A 15,121-nucleotide genomic window follows, 5' to 3' on the forward strand; every position below is an offset into this window, starting at 1 on the left:
TTCATAGTGCTGTGCAACCAATCTTCAGAAACTTTGTCATTTTTCAAGACTGAAACTCTATACACATTAAATAACAACTCCCCAATTTCTCCCTCCTTCTAGGCCCTGGCAACCACCATTGTATTTTCTGTCTCTATAAGTTTGACTTTCTAGATACTGCATACAAGTGCAATCATAAAATATTCATCCTTTCATGTCTGGTTTATTTCTCTTAGCAGAATGTCCTCAAGATTCATCCTTGTTGCAGCAAATGTTAGAATTCCCTTCCTTTTCAAGGCTGAATAATATTCTGTTATATAGCTTACCCATGCATCTGTCAATGGACACTTGGGTTGCTTCCACCTTTTGGCTATTGTGAAAAAATGCTGTTGTGCACATGGATATATAGGGATGTATCTATTTTATCTTCGCTATTTGAATGTGAAATTCTTAATGACAAAGCCTGGGTCTCAATCTTCTTTAGGTGGCTAACATGTGATGGACACTCAGTAAATACCCACCAACTCAGTAAGACAGGATTCTGCTCCAATGATCTTCCACACAAATCTGCAAAATGGCAGTATCCCACAGCAAAGAATGGGCTCTACGGTAAGAGAGAGCTTTGGTTTCTTTATGCGGTTTTGCTACAGCTAAATGCTATAACTTAAGGAAAGCAGCTAGCACAGCACTTGGCACATCATAAACTCAAAAAAAAGTTTGCCATTATTAAGTTCTATAATAAAAGTAATTTGGGGGTGCCCAGTTGGCTCAATCAGTAGAGCACGAGACTCTTGATCTGAGAGTCATGAGTTCAAGCCCCACATCAGACATAGAGATTACTTTAAATAATAATAATAATAATAATAATAATAACTTGTTGCACATACAAACATGCCATTTAGCTTCCTGGCCATGGTAACTTTAAAAGCAAAGAACATGAAAAATCCTGAGACCAAACAATTTACAGCAGGTAACTGTCAACACAGAAAGACACTACCACAGCAGCAATGATGAATCTGGATTCGTATCAATGAATATAGAATCTTGAACTATACAACTGAAGCTCATGAGCTGGAAATTTTGTCACATCAAAGGGGCAAACTTAAATGTTATACTAAGGATAATCTCATTCAGCAAAGCAGCCTGTCCAAGGTCTCCTAAATATTTTTTAATCAGGATTACTTGAGGTTTTTTTCAGTGCCTGGGCTAAATCTATTTTGAATTTAATCATAATTCATTTTTTGAAGCTTTTAGTAAAAAGATGAAAAAAAAAAAGATCTTTATTACTATTTCAGACAGAAGTATTTATTTCAAACTGTCTCAAAAGAAAGTGAGCTCCTCACTCCACTCCCAGTTCCTCTAGGACATGAATTCCTTTTGAGGTTACTATCCGAATTTTCCAGACCAGAAACATTCCTTCCAAAGTTAGCTCTTAGAAAAGCAAGCTTTTGAGTCTTAGAAGGAAAAGCTTATCCAAGCTTCTTCTTCTCTGCCAAAACAATTAACATTTGACATGGCTAATTTAAATGACTCTCACAGACAAAATCAGAAACTTGATTGTGTAGTTGGAGGAAGAGGGAAGAGAAAAAAAAAAAAGAGAGAGAAGGTAGGTAGAAGTTGCCCAAATGCTAATACTGGCCCAAAAATAGCCCCAAGTGACCATAACCCCTAACGTTCCAAGGATAATCACAACTTCTTGTAAACTTAATATTATACTTAATGTATTAAATAGGTAATTAAATATGATTTTTTATTTCTCTCTCTCTCTCTCTCTCTCTATATATATATATATATATATATGGGTTGGTTTTGTCTTTGTTTGGTAAGACTTTGCAATTAAATAAATAAATACTTTCTCAGACTATGAATCCCAATTTTGGATTCAGAACAATACTGTCACCATATGCCACATGTCAATTTTAATTTGGCTCCCCAAAACTAGCTAAGAGCTATTGGCTGCCTTGCCCATCCCAGGATGTCCACTTGTACCTGAAGGCTGCCAGGTGACAAGCACCATACTGAGCCTTGACATACAGGGCCTAGTTTAATCCTCATGGCAACCCTATGCTCTAAGTACTTATATCTTCTCTCCCTCCTTTTTTATCTCTTTATTTTGAGTTAATTTCAGACTTACACTAAAAAAAGAAAAAACTTCAAGATTACCAAGAATTCATATATACCCTTCACCCAAATTACCCAAATGTTAATTTTTTACATTGCTTCTTTGCTTTATCATTCCCTCTGATATATACACTATTTTATCTCTAAACACTTAGTATTTCCTTAAAAAATACAGACAAACTCTTTTATTTTCAAAATATGATGATTAAAATCAGAAAATTAATATTAATACTTATATAATCTAATCTCAACTCATTCAAATTTCACCAATTGACTAAATAAAACAATGTCCTTTATGGCAAAAGAAAAATTTTTTTCTTTGGTCCAACCAATCCAGGATCATATGTTGTATTTAGTTTCTATGTGACTGTAGTCTCCTTTAATCTAGAACTATTCCTCCGTCTTTGTCTTTCATGACCTTGACATTTAAAAAAAATACAGTCCACTTAATTTGTAGAATGTTTCTCAATTCATATTTATCTGATATTTCCTTGTGATTAGATTCAAGTTATGTATTTTTGGCAGGAATGTCACAAAAGTGATGGGTCCTTCTCAGATGACGATTTGTCCCATCTTTGGTATTAATTTTAATCATTTAGTAAAAGTGGGGTCTGCAGTGTTTCTACACTATAAAGTCACTCTTTCCTCCTTTACAACCAATAAGTATCTTCTGAGGAGACACTTTAGACTAGGTAGGCTCCTCTATCATCAATGAAAAAAGTGAGGCTCAGAGAAGTTATGAGTTTTCCAAGATCGCACAGCTCAAAAGTTCCAGAACACAATTCAAACTCCATTTTGTAAGCTCCCACACTTGAGAAATTTCAAAAACATTCCTGCTTCCTAGACCAGTCACCAATAGCTAAAGCATCTTTGTCTAATGGCCTTACTATGAGCACTGGGGAAAACAATATGAGGACATCTTGGTGGGACGCCTGGGTGGCTCAGTGGTTGAGCTCCTGGTCAGGGCATGATCCCGGTCCCTGGATTGCGTCCCACATCGGGCTCCCTGTGGGGAGCCTGCTTCTCCCTCTGCCTGTGTCTCTGCCTCTCTCTATGTCTCTCATGAATAAATAAATAATTTTTAAAAAAAAACCCATATGAATACATCATGGTCCACAGAAAACTGGTACTCCTCTTATCTTAAAAACTAGCATGGTCCTAGCCACTGAGTCTCTAGAGCTGCTTCTAAAGTTCTAGAAATCCTGAGAACAGTATTTTATACCCAAGTCCCCCACACTCTGGGCAAAGAATCTGGAAGAGAAGTCAGCTGGTACTTAAAATCAGAAGGTGGAAATGTATATGCATTGGGACACCAGGCCATACAAGGAAAACCTAAAATCATCTCTACCCTAAGGCCATTTCGTCACATCCTGACTTCTGGCTGGCCATTTGAAACTTTGCTTTGTGAGATACCATTTCTTTCTAAATTTTTTGTTTTAACTTTATTTTTGAAATACACTGGTATTATATTCCAGTGGCTCAAAACTCAATGTGACATAACTACTAGAATGGTCATAATGAAAAAGATGAATAATAAGTGTCTGCAAGGATGTGGAGAAATAGAACCCTCATATATTGCTGGAGGGAATGTAAAATGGTACAGCTACTTTGGAAAACATTTTGTCAGTTCCTCAAAAGTTCAAACATAGAATTAGCAGTTGCCCCACTCCTGGTACAGATGCAAATTAAATAAAAACAAATGTATATTTAAAACCAAGGTACCTGGCTGGCTCAATCGGAGGAGCATGTGACTCTCGATCTTGGGGTCATGAATTCAAGCCCCATATTCCGTGTAGAAATCACTTAAATAATTTTTTTTTAAGTGGAGGGGCACCTGGCTAGCTCCGTTCATTCATTAGGCGCCCAACTCTTGATTTATGCTTGGGTCATGATCTCAAAGTTGTAAGATTGAGCTCTGCATCAGGCTCTGCACTAGGTGTGGAGTCTACTTAAGATTCTCTCCCTCTCCCTCTGTCTCTCCCCCCGCCCAAAATAAAATAAAATAAAATAAAATAAAATAAAATAAAGGGAAACAACCCAAATGTCCATCAACTGGTGTGGTATATCCAGACAATAGACTATTACTTGGTAGTAAAATAAGAACTGATCCATGCTACAACACAGATAAACCTTGAAAAGATCATGCTGATGAAAGAAACCAGTCACAAAAGACCACATATTTCCTGATGCCATTTATATGAAATGTCCAGGATAGGCAAATCTATAGAGATAGAAAGTAAAGACAGAAAGTGGTTCCTGGGGAGATTTGGGAGGTTGGGGTACAGAAGTGGGGGAGGACAGATGAATGCTAATGAGTAAAATGTTTCCAAAATGTTCGAAATTGTGGTGATGGTTGTACAACTCCAGGAACATACTAAATTGTACAGTTTAAATGGGTAAATTGTGTGATATATGAATTATATCTCAATAAAGCTATTTTATTTTATCTCAAAGATTTTATTTATTTGAGAGAGAGGTCAATAAAGTTATTTTAAAAGTTACCATTATAGGGACACCTGGGTGGCTTCAAACGTTGAGTGTCTGCCTTTGGCTCAGGGTGTGATCCTGGGATCAGGGATCAAGTCCCACATCGGGCTCCCTATGGGGAGCCTGCTTCTCCCTCTGCCTATGTCTCTGCCTCTCTCTGTGTGTCTCTCATGAATAAATAAATAAATCTTTAAAAAATAAAGTTACCATTATAAAATAGTAAACCTTAACAAATCTCACATCACAACCCACTCACTTGTACAGCCCTGTTCCAGTAACTACTTTGTTATTTTACATCATTTCTAGGATTTCTTTGTGCAATTCAAATATACTCTTATCCCCACTTCTTTCACAAAATATGCACTCTTCTGCGCCTTCCTTCTTTCATTTAATATATCCTTGGAGATCTTTCCTAATGGGAAATACTCTTAGAGAATTAGAGAGAATTCTTGTTTGTGGTTTAATCATTTTCCATTGTATGAACACACCCATTTTTTAACCTGTTTCCCACTGACACACTTAGGATTGTTTCCAATCATTTGCTATAAGCAACAATGATTCAATGCTTGTTCTTTCTTTTTAACTTATTTTTATCAAGTAAACTTTTGTTCCTGGACTGCCGCAACACAGCAGGAGCAGAAACTTCTTGAAACTTCATCAAAACTGGGTCTGCCTCTGGCCTCCTCTGCTAACTCACTGTAATTCTCAGAAAGTTACTTTATTTTCTGATTAATTTCCTTACTTGTAAAGTGGGAAAATCCCTGAGGAGAAAAGGCAGAAAGTTGGTAATGGATTACAACATCTTGAGGGTAAAAAAAGAATCCAGGAGTCCAGGTGATGCTTAGAAAAAGGAAGAGGAGGAGAAGGAGGAGAAGGAAGAAAAGAAGGAGCTGAAAGCTGATCTATCAGAAAACGCCTGGTAATAAATATAGATGGGAAGAGAAAATTAGAAAATCATCCTTTTGACCTAGGCCAATTGACCTAGGCCATGATTATCCAATAGATGTTAAAACCAATGGATAAAAACTGTTGAACAGGATATTCAAACAATCTCAAAGTATCACCTCACACTATTTTATTAATTACAAAGAGAAACAGGTACCTTTACAATGAAGATACAAACAGGTACCAAGCAATATCACTTTTTTTTTTTAATTATTTATTTATGATAGTCATACACAGAGAGAGAGAGAGAGAGAAAGAGAGAGAGAGAGAGAGAGGCAGAGACAAGGCAGAGACATAGGCAGAGGGAGAAGCAGGCTCCATGCACCAGAAGCCTGACGTGGGATTCGATCCCGAGTCTCCAGGATCCCGCCCTGGGCCAAAGGCAGGCGCCAAACTGCTGCGCCACCCAGGGATCCCCCCAAGCAATATCACTTTAAAAAATTTTTTTAATTCAATTAACATATAGTGTACTATTAGTTTCAGAGGCAGAGGTCAGTAATTTATCAGTCTTGTATAACACCCAGTGCTCATTCCATCACATGCCTCCTCAATGTCCATCATCCAGTCACCCCATCCCCCACCTCCCTCCCCTCCATCGCCCCTCAGTTTGTTTTCTATGATTAAGTCTCTTTCAGTTTGTCCACCTCTCTAGTTTTGTCTGGTTTTGTCTTTTATTTTTCCCTCCCTTCCCCTGTGATCCTTTGTTTTGTTTCCAAAATCCCACATATAAGTGAGATCATAGGATAATTGTTTTTCTCTGATTGACTTATTTCACTTAGCATAATACTCTCTAGTTCATCCATGTCATTGTAAATGGCAAGATTTCTTTTTTTTTTTTTTTTTTTTATCACTGAGCAGTATTCCATTGTATTTATAGACCACATCTTCTTCATCCACTCATCTGGCAATGGATATATGGCCTCTTTCCACAGGTTGGCTATTGTGAACATTGCTGCTATAAACATTTGGGTGCAGGTACCCCTTCAGATCTCCACAATTGGGTCTTTGGGGTAAATCCCTAGTAGTGCAATTGTTGGGTCATAGGGCAGCTCTATTTTCAACTTTTTGAGGAATTTCCATACTGTCTTCCAGCGTAGCTGCACTAGCTTTAGGCAATATCATTTCATCCAAATGATCAAATCTTATATCACCAGTGATGTTACAAACTGGCACTATGTGTCACCTAACGTGATGCAAAGAAAAGGATGCAGAACTGTCCAAATGGAATTCCTACTAGAAGTGTTTAACCTGAGTCTGATAAAAAACAATCAGACCAATCCAATCTACTAAGGCAACAGACTTGGAATCTTCAAAACTTCAATGTTTCAATGTAATGGTATTGTGGTTACATGGGAGAGAACTTCCTAGTTCTTAAGAGATACATGTTCCAGTGCTTAGAGATAAAGTGTTGTAATGTCTGCAACTCACTTTTAAGTGATTTATTAGGAAAACAGTGTGTGTATGTATGTGTATGCAAGTGTGCACAGACATAGAAAGAGAAAGCAAATTAATCTACATGAAGGGTGTATGGAAAATTCACTGTAAGATTTTTGCTATTATTCTATATGTCCTATATATCTTTTCAAAATAAGTTGGCTGGGGGAGGGGGGGTCAAGTAAAACATGTAAAACATTTGGTACCCAGGAGGTTCTATGATAGTTCACATCACAGCTTCAACCAACTCAACAGATCTAAGGAAAGCTCCTCACTGTGTGCCTGAAAGTAAAATGAATCCTATCAAAGTAAATGCCATCAAGCCAGTCCTGCCTTCATGAAGCTTATACTTTTGATCAGAAGGCAAGACAAAAATAGGAAGCAGCTGGAGACGCTTTTGGTTTTAGTTCCAGAAAAATCTACCAAGGGCCTACATCTACAATGTTTTTTTAAATAAGTAACTTAAAAAAAAAAAAAAAGTACTTCACCTCACTAAGAATTGTTTCCTCATTTGTATGGAAAAAAAGTGGAACTAAAATCTACCACCTAAGTTTGAGATTATAAAACAGCATACATAAATACACCTTTGTAAAGCATCTTTTATTGAAGACTCTCAGGAAAAGATATTAGTCTCCTAGAATAAAAGAGGAGAAGAAGGAAGGCTCCTAATGGCTTCACCTTTGTTTTCTTGTAAAAAAAAAAAACCCAGCACAGATTCTCACATTCAGTTTATGCTCACAAATACTGGTTGAAGAAATAACAATAAGACATGACAAGACAGAATGCCTTACATAACAGCTAGACACAGCAGCACCTTAACAATAGCACATGTTTAAGTACATATAAATTTGCCAAAGTCCTTTTACACACATTATCTAAGTTGGCCTCACAATGACCCCCATTTTATAGAAGAAGAAACTGAGACTTGAAAAGATAAGTTTCCATGCAGCGCAGAGCTCAAATCTGTGTTTGCTCCACCCAGCCACATAAGAATAGAAATAATTCATAGCTTGTGATCTTCACAGTCTTTTCCCCAGGGTCTCTGCCGGGCACAGTGAGTCAATGATGGCCACTCCTAAGTTCATGCTTTTTCTACAGAAAAATGCCCAAAATTTGTGCTGGAATTGCTTCTGTCAATATTCAGAAAGATGAACAATCAGGCCTTTTAACCAAACCTGATCCAGATAGTTAAAAAGTGGAGCTTAAATTCCCTTTCCTAGTGTGGTGGTATGACTGAGATGGAGAGGAAGTGAGCAGAAGGGGTTATTTTCACCTCAAGGTTGATGCTGTCCACATTTTAGTGAAGTTAACCATAACTCAAAAATAAAAATTTTCTGCAGAATTTTCTGGGGAAAACTCTTGGCTGCTTGATTGTTTCAGTTCATTTTTTAAATATGCAATGTTGCAGGCAGAAATAAGGTATTTTATTTCTTTCTTCCAGAGGTTTGCATACTAACCTTTATTATTAAAGCCTGCACAAAAACCAGCAGGAACCCCATGATTCCATTTTTGCCCACTTTCTTTCTACTCATTTAGTAAGAGTTTAGATCAAGTGGCTAATGGACTTGGCAAAGGTATGGAGAAGTGGCACTGTCAAAGACTTTTGATAAGAACTTAAATCAGAAGACAACTAAAGAGAACCTGTTTGTGCCCTCTGAGCCAACATTTCTACCCCTAGAAATAGATCCTACAGAAACATTCCTATAAGTTCATCACAAAAGAATGTGTTCTCAAATGCTCACTACAGTGGTGCCTGACAGCCATGAAAACAGGTAAGTTAGAGCAACATGCAAATATGTGGGACAAATACTCAAAATATATTAAGGGACAGCAAGCAGAATTATATGTAATAATATCATTAGTATATGTTTGGCAGGGGGGAATGACAGAGGAATACACATCAAAATCTCAACGTTGATTATCTTTGTGAGGTGGAATTAAGGGGAATTTCCCCTATCCAGTTCATTGTGTATTTCTATAATAAATTTTGATTAATCCTATGTTATCTCTAAATTCAAAAAAAATTTATGATATATACTTATGTGTCCCTTGCCATCCTTTCCTCTTCACTTTGGAAGAAGCTAGTGCCCCACCTGCATTACTACTTCTACTAATATCAAAGGTAGAGTACCAGCTCTAGAAGTTTACACTCTTATAGAATGAGGTGGGTTTTTTTTTTTATTTAAATTCAATTTGCCAACATATAGTAGTGTTAAGAAAGGACATTTTTTTTAAGATTTTATTTATTTTTTTGAAAAAGAGTGCAAGCAGCAGCAGGGAGAAGGACAAGCCAATTCTGCAATGAGCACAGAGCCCAACGCAGGGCTCCATCTCAAGACCAGAGGTGAAATCAAGAGTGGATGCTTGGGCAGCCCAGGTGGCTCCGCAGTTTAGCGCTGCCTTCAGCCCAGGGTGTGATCCTGGAGACCCGGGCTCCTGGCAGGGAGCCTGTTTCTCCCTCTGCCTGTGTCTCTGCCTCTCTCTGTGTCTCTCATGAATAAATACATAAAAATCTTTATTTAAAAAAAAGAGTTGGATGCTTAAGCAACTGAGCCACCCAGGCACCCCTAGAAAGGACATTTAAAAATCATTTACAGCATCCCCAATAATTGGTATTACAACCTATAGGCTGATTAAATACTTTCAGTGGCCAAGAAAATCACTGCCTTCTGAAGCTGCCTTGATGTCTTCTAGCTTTGGTGTGACATTCCTAACAACGACATTCAGGAACGGCAACTGATCTAGACACCAATATCCACAGCATGTCAGGCTAAGCAGATGGAATCATTAGCACATCCAAGAAAACTAACATTGTTACTGATTATCTAATATGCAACTCCCATTCAAATTTCCCCATTTGTCCCCAAAATGTCCTTTATAGCTTTTTTTTAAAGTCCAGAATCCAATCAAGGGTTATATGTTGCATTTGGTTGTCATAGCTCTGGCCTCCTTTAACCTAGATCAATCCGCTATATATTTTGTTTTATTTTGTTTTGTTTGTCTTTCACGACATTGACATTTTCAAAGATCGCAGGCCAGCTGTTTTGCAGTATGTCCCACAATCTGGATTTGCCTGATTATTTCCTCATGATTAGATTTAGGTTAAACATTTCTGGCAAGAATTCCGCATCAGTGATGTGTACTTCTTCTCATTGCATCAGGTTATCTAGTTACACTGTGATGCTTTTTTGTGTGTTATCACTATGAGTACTAAGCGAGCATCAGCCAACAAATAAAATATTTAAACCAAGAAATAAATATGTTAAAAACAGTTACTATGATGAGTTTGTAAGTGGCTCAGTGGATTAAGCATCTGCCTTCAGCTCAGGTCATCATCTGGGAGTCCTGGGATGGAGACTTGCATCAAGCTCCCTACTCAGTGGGGAGTCTGCTTCTCCCTCTCCCTCTGCTCCTCCCCCAAGCTTGTGTTCTCTCTCTCTTCCTCAAATAAATAAATAAAATCTTTTTTAAAAAAAAAGTTACTATGAGCATCAGCTATACCAGGCATAGTGCCAGACATTTAAAACATATTATTTCATTTAAAACTCATAATATTCTTACCAAAAAACTGAGCTTCAAAGAAGTTAAATAACTTGCCCAAAGACCACATATAGTGATACAAAAATATGTGCATGTTAACTCTCTCTCTAACACACACACACACACACACACACACACACTTTAACATATGCTCTCAGAGGTCCTGGTCTTTGTGAGGATCCTCTGGGGACGAGTAAAGAACTGCTACCTTAGACACATCTTGAGGACACCTATCTAGTTTTCAGAGATTGGATTACTATGGAGAAGGAACTGAAAATAAATTTCTGTGGTCTATACAAAATTCTTCCATACTTGGAAGTGTTCTTATTTGGAGATGGGCCACATTTCTACCATAGCCAAGAAAATAGGGCAGTGGTTCCATAAATTATTATAACATTCTGGTGTTTTGTTCATCTTTTTTTTTTTTTACTATTCTGCAACAAAATGAGAATAATAAAGCCAAAGTAGAGAATTTTTCATAAAGCTCAATATATTTTTAATTTTAAAAGCAGGATCTCCCTCTAATTTGGTATTAAGTGTCCTTTATTTTACGACATAAAAGTTAAGGGGTCATTTTTAAAAAAATCTCTCTCTACTATAGAAAAATAACCACTGTTAACAGCTCACCCCATTTTACCTTATTTTTTGTAATTCTGCTTATCTATACAATTCAAAAGTGTGAGATCCACTGATTTAGGGAACTCTATATAATTTTAAAATTATTTTTGAGAAACTAACTTGAATAAAGGAAGTTTAGCCAAAATGAAACCAGATCTGAAATATTTCTGAATTTTCCTACAAGTCATCTAAAAAAAAAAAAAAAACACCTCTAAGGCTGCAGGTCATAGGAATATGTTTTAATGGATTTGTTAAAAAGCATTTCACATTTAACACCTTTATTACTAAATGCCTTCTTCCAATGCATTGATATTTCTTGTTTTTCAATGGACCCTCAGTGACTTAAGTTAATTTACTCAGTCAACAAACATTCTGAGTCCCTAATCTGGGCAAGACACTCTATTAGGTGCCTGGGAATAATCTGGAGAGCTCCTTCTTACTTCATGTCTCAGGTCAAAGGTCTTATTCTCACCAATAAGAAAAAATGAAAGCCTTCCTTGGGGCTGTGCTCTCCTAGCATGGCCTACATAATTCTTTTTGTGTGGCTACTTAGGTTTGCCTCCCTCACTTCAGTGAATTCTTCTGAAGCAAACACTATCTTATTCAATACTGTATTCTTAGCACCATACACATAGAGCTGGGGGGAAATCAATATAATTAGAGGAATAAATATACTTCACAGATAAGGAAACTAAAGTTCAGAAAAAGAATATAACATGCCCAACATCATACAGCTAATAAAAGAGCAGCAAGCCTCACCAGAGCTCCCTTCAAGTCTACTGTGCCACATCCTACACTTGGACAGGGTAAAAGAGAGAAAGATCTTAGATGTCTGTCTGGAACTTCAGACTCAACATGGCCAAAAGTCCCTCCTTCTTGAACAAAAATCTGGTCTCTATCCAGTGTTCTCTTTTTCTGAAAATGGCATTCTCATTTGCTCAAGGAAAAACTCAAGTCCTCTTTACTCTCCCTTCTCGCTATCCCTACATCCAATCAATACACAATCTTATCAATTATAATTTTCAAGTTTAGCATCTCTTCAATTGCTTCCCTTCTCTCCAAGCCCTCTGCCACCACCCTAGATCCAAGCCACCATTATCCCTCACATAGACTACAAGCCTGATTTGCTAACTGTCCTTTACATATTCACTTTGGCCAATCCTCTCCTCCAACCTCGCCTCCACTTAATAGCCAAGGTGATGTTTTTCATATCATTTTACATACATAATTCATCTAGCTATTTAAATCGCTTTATTAGGTTTCTGTTGCTCTTAGGATAAAGACCAAAACACACATGAGGCTCAGAAAATTGCCCACTCTCCAGACTCTGCCCACTTCTCCAGCCTGGTCTGGTCTCTCTCCCTTTGCTCTACTCCCATAGCCTGATTGACCTCCTTTCCAATCCTCTTATTTACCACTCTTTCCTTTGTACTTTGAACACGAAGTTTCCCTTGTCAAAAATCCTCTCTGTCTCCCGGTAAGCACCTCTCATTGTCAAGCTAAATTACTCCCACTCACTCTTCAAGTTTCTTAAAGTGTCACCTCCTACAGGAAGCCTTCCATGATTTCTAGGCACTCCTATTCTACCATATAGTACATCCCCTTTGGGCAGTAGAATTCATCACACTGTGATTACTTGTCCAATGATCATCTCCCTATTAGAACAGAAGCTCCATGGGGGCAGGGGAAGCTTCTCTTCCTCTCTCTCTTTTAAATATTTTATTTAGAGAGAGAGAGAGAGAGAGAACAGGTACACAAGCAAGCAGGGGGAGGGGCAGAGGGAGACAGAGAAAGAATCTCAAGCAGACACCACACTGGGTGCAGACCTCAGTGCAGGGCTCCATCTCACAGCCCTGAGATTATGACCTGAGCCGAAATCAAGAGTCTGACGCTTAACTGACTGAGCCACCCAGGTGCCTGGGGAAGCTTCTCTTTCACTGATGTATCCATAGTCCTTAAAACACAGTAGCTGCTCAATTAATATTTGTCATCAGAATTATGAGCTAGGACCAAACTGTTACTCCCATGAGGCCAAGTAAGCCAAGGGACAAGGATCATTATCCACTTGCAAATATGTAAACAGAGGCAGAAAGAAATGCATAGTTTTTCAAGGGCACAGAAATAGTGATGGGACAAATCTAACCCATTATTCAGCTCATCTTTCCCCCAAAAATACTAAACAATGTTGTTAGGAGATGAAGCATCCTAGAATAAGAAAATTAGGAATGAGAAGGTAGTGAGAGAGAGGTCTAGGAAGAAAACTTCTGAATCAGCCTGTCACACTAGTTGCCTCCATACCAACAACAGTTAGTGCCTGGAAAAGCACTAATGTTAAACAAAAGAACATAACCACCACCACATTCTTCTCCTTAAAAGAGCAAATAAAAAAACAACATTTTTTTTTTCATCCAGGTAGAAGACATCACAGAAGGGAACACTGCTACCACTCCAAGTGTCTTCAAAAAAAAAAAAAAAAAAAAAGCAAAACAAAAAACAAATGGGCAGGAAGGCTACCTGGATTGCTTCTCAGCAATCAACAGAAAAGATGGCCTTCCCACCACTTATTAGAGCAGAATGGGGGGAGCGGGGGGAGTATTAAATGAGGCAGAAGCCTTTTGAAGTCTTCTTATTTGGGGGGAATTAAGAGAAGATTTCAAGTAGAGTATTTGGGTTTGGGGTTGTTTTTGTTTTTGTTTTTAAGTTTTTATTTATTTAAGTAATCTTTACACACCCAACGTGGAGCTCAAACTCACAACCCCAAGATCAGGAGTCACATGCTCTTCCTCCTGAGCCAGCTAGATGTCCCTCATGTAAAGCATTTTAAAACCTTGCTAATGCACTGGCAGCTCTTAGTACAGGTACCAATGAAAAGAACAGTGACATGGGCTCAACTGCAACACTGCATTGTCCACAAGCTGCTGAGGCCAAATTATATCTATCACAGAAGCCACAAACCAAGCCAAAGGGTCAGATTCATTGCTGCGAATCCTGTCTAGCACCCACCGTAAGAAAAGGAAAAATCAAAGCCTTTTCCAAGAGAAGCTCTGTGGAATAAATACTTGCACAGTCTACTTCCACCCTGGAGTTTCTGGGTGAGTTCGAGAAGGGGTAGGGAGGGTATTAAGAAATTGGAAAAATACTTAGACTTGTATATTGGTGATGAGAGAAATTTTGAAACAGAGAGGAAAAATGAGAATCGTAAATGGAGAAACAGGGAAAGAAACAGAAAGAACTTCAAAAGACATAGAGGGGTGGGGCAAGGAAGGTGCTGGCAAAAGGGTAATGTGCCCAGGACAATAGACAGTAAGCATCAGAGAAACATAGAGAGGCAAAGCCAGGCAATCTTTTCCCAAATCCCAAAGCTGCTCATTGCATCCCAATAAATCACTCTACTACAAAGCCCATACAATGGACCTTCCTTTGCATTCAGTAACAAGCAGTATTTCACGAAGCATCACCCCGTTGCAACTCTGAAGACCTAAGGGTCTGAATCGAAAATGGACAAAATTTGTTCAGCAGAAAACAACCAGGAATGACTTTCACCCAATGCCTGACCTGGCTACAAAAAGATTTGGCATTTTAGAGTTAAGCATAAAATGCTCTGGCATTTCTCCTTGTTTTGACATTCCAGGAGGGGGTGTGGTTGACCCCAAGTCCATTCATTTCCAAGGTTGTAGATCTCTCAGCTAAGACTGGCCCCATCTGTTCTGGAGTCAGCCAGCTGTTTATCTCAAAGTAACATTTATTGCACTAATCATCCTAATAACTCTTACAAAAGCCAAAATCATACAAGCCAGAATGCTTTCTATCCTATTAAATTTGTCAGTTCGCTTAAAAACAAAACCCCAAAAAACAAACAAAACACACCTCTATGCTCCTTGATTTCCCTGGCCAGGATCACTCTTCTTTTCAGAAGATACCTTCTGGGTACCTTTCAGTAATGGCAAATGAAGGTTAACAGTACTTCTAACTTTCCCTTTCCCTAATGCATCAAAAT

The 15,121-nt window shown here is 38.1% G+C and overlaps 1 protein-coding gene across 1 annotated transcript in view; it reads right to left on the reverse strand.

Moving 5' to 3' along the window:
- The window catches only part of RAB30 (RAB30, member RAS oncogene family), a 91,075-nt gene that overhangs the window by 74,858 nt on the left and 1,096 nt on the right, over positions 1 to 15,121 (reverse strand). The window lies entirely within an intron of this gene.

This window comes from Vulpes vulpes, chromosome 11, assembly GCF_048418805.1.
Source record: "Vulpes vulpes isolate BD-2025 chromosome 11, VulVul3, whole genome shotgun sequence".
In the NCBI taxonomy this organism is placed as follows: domain Eukaryota; kingdom Metazoa; phylum Chordata; class Mammalia; order Carnivora; family Canidae; genus Vulpes; species Vulpes vulpes.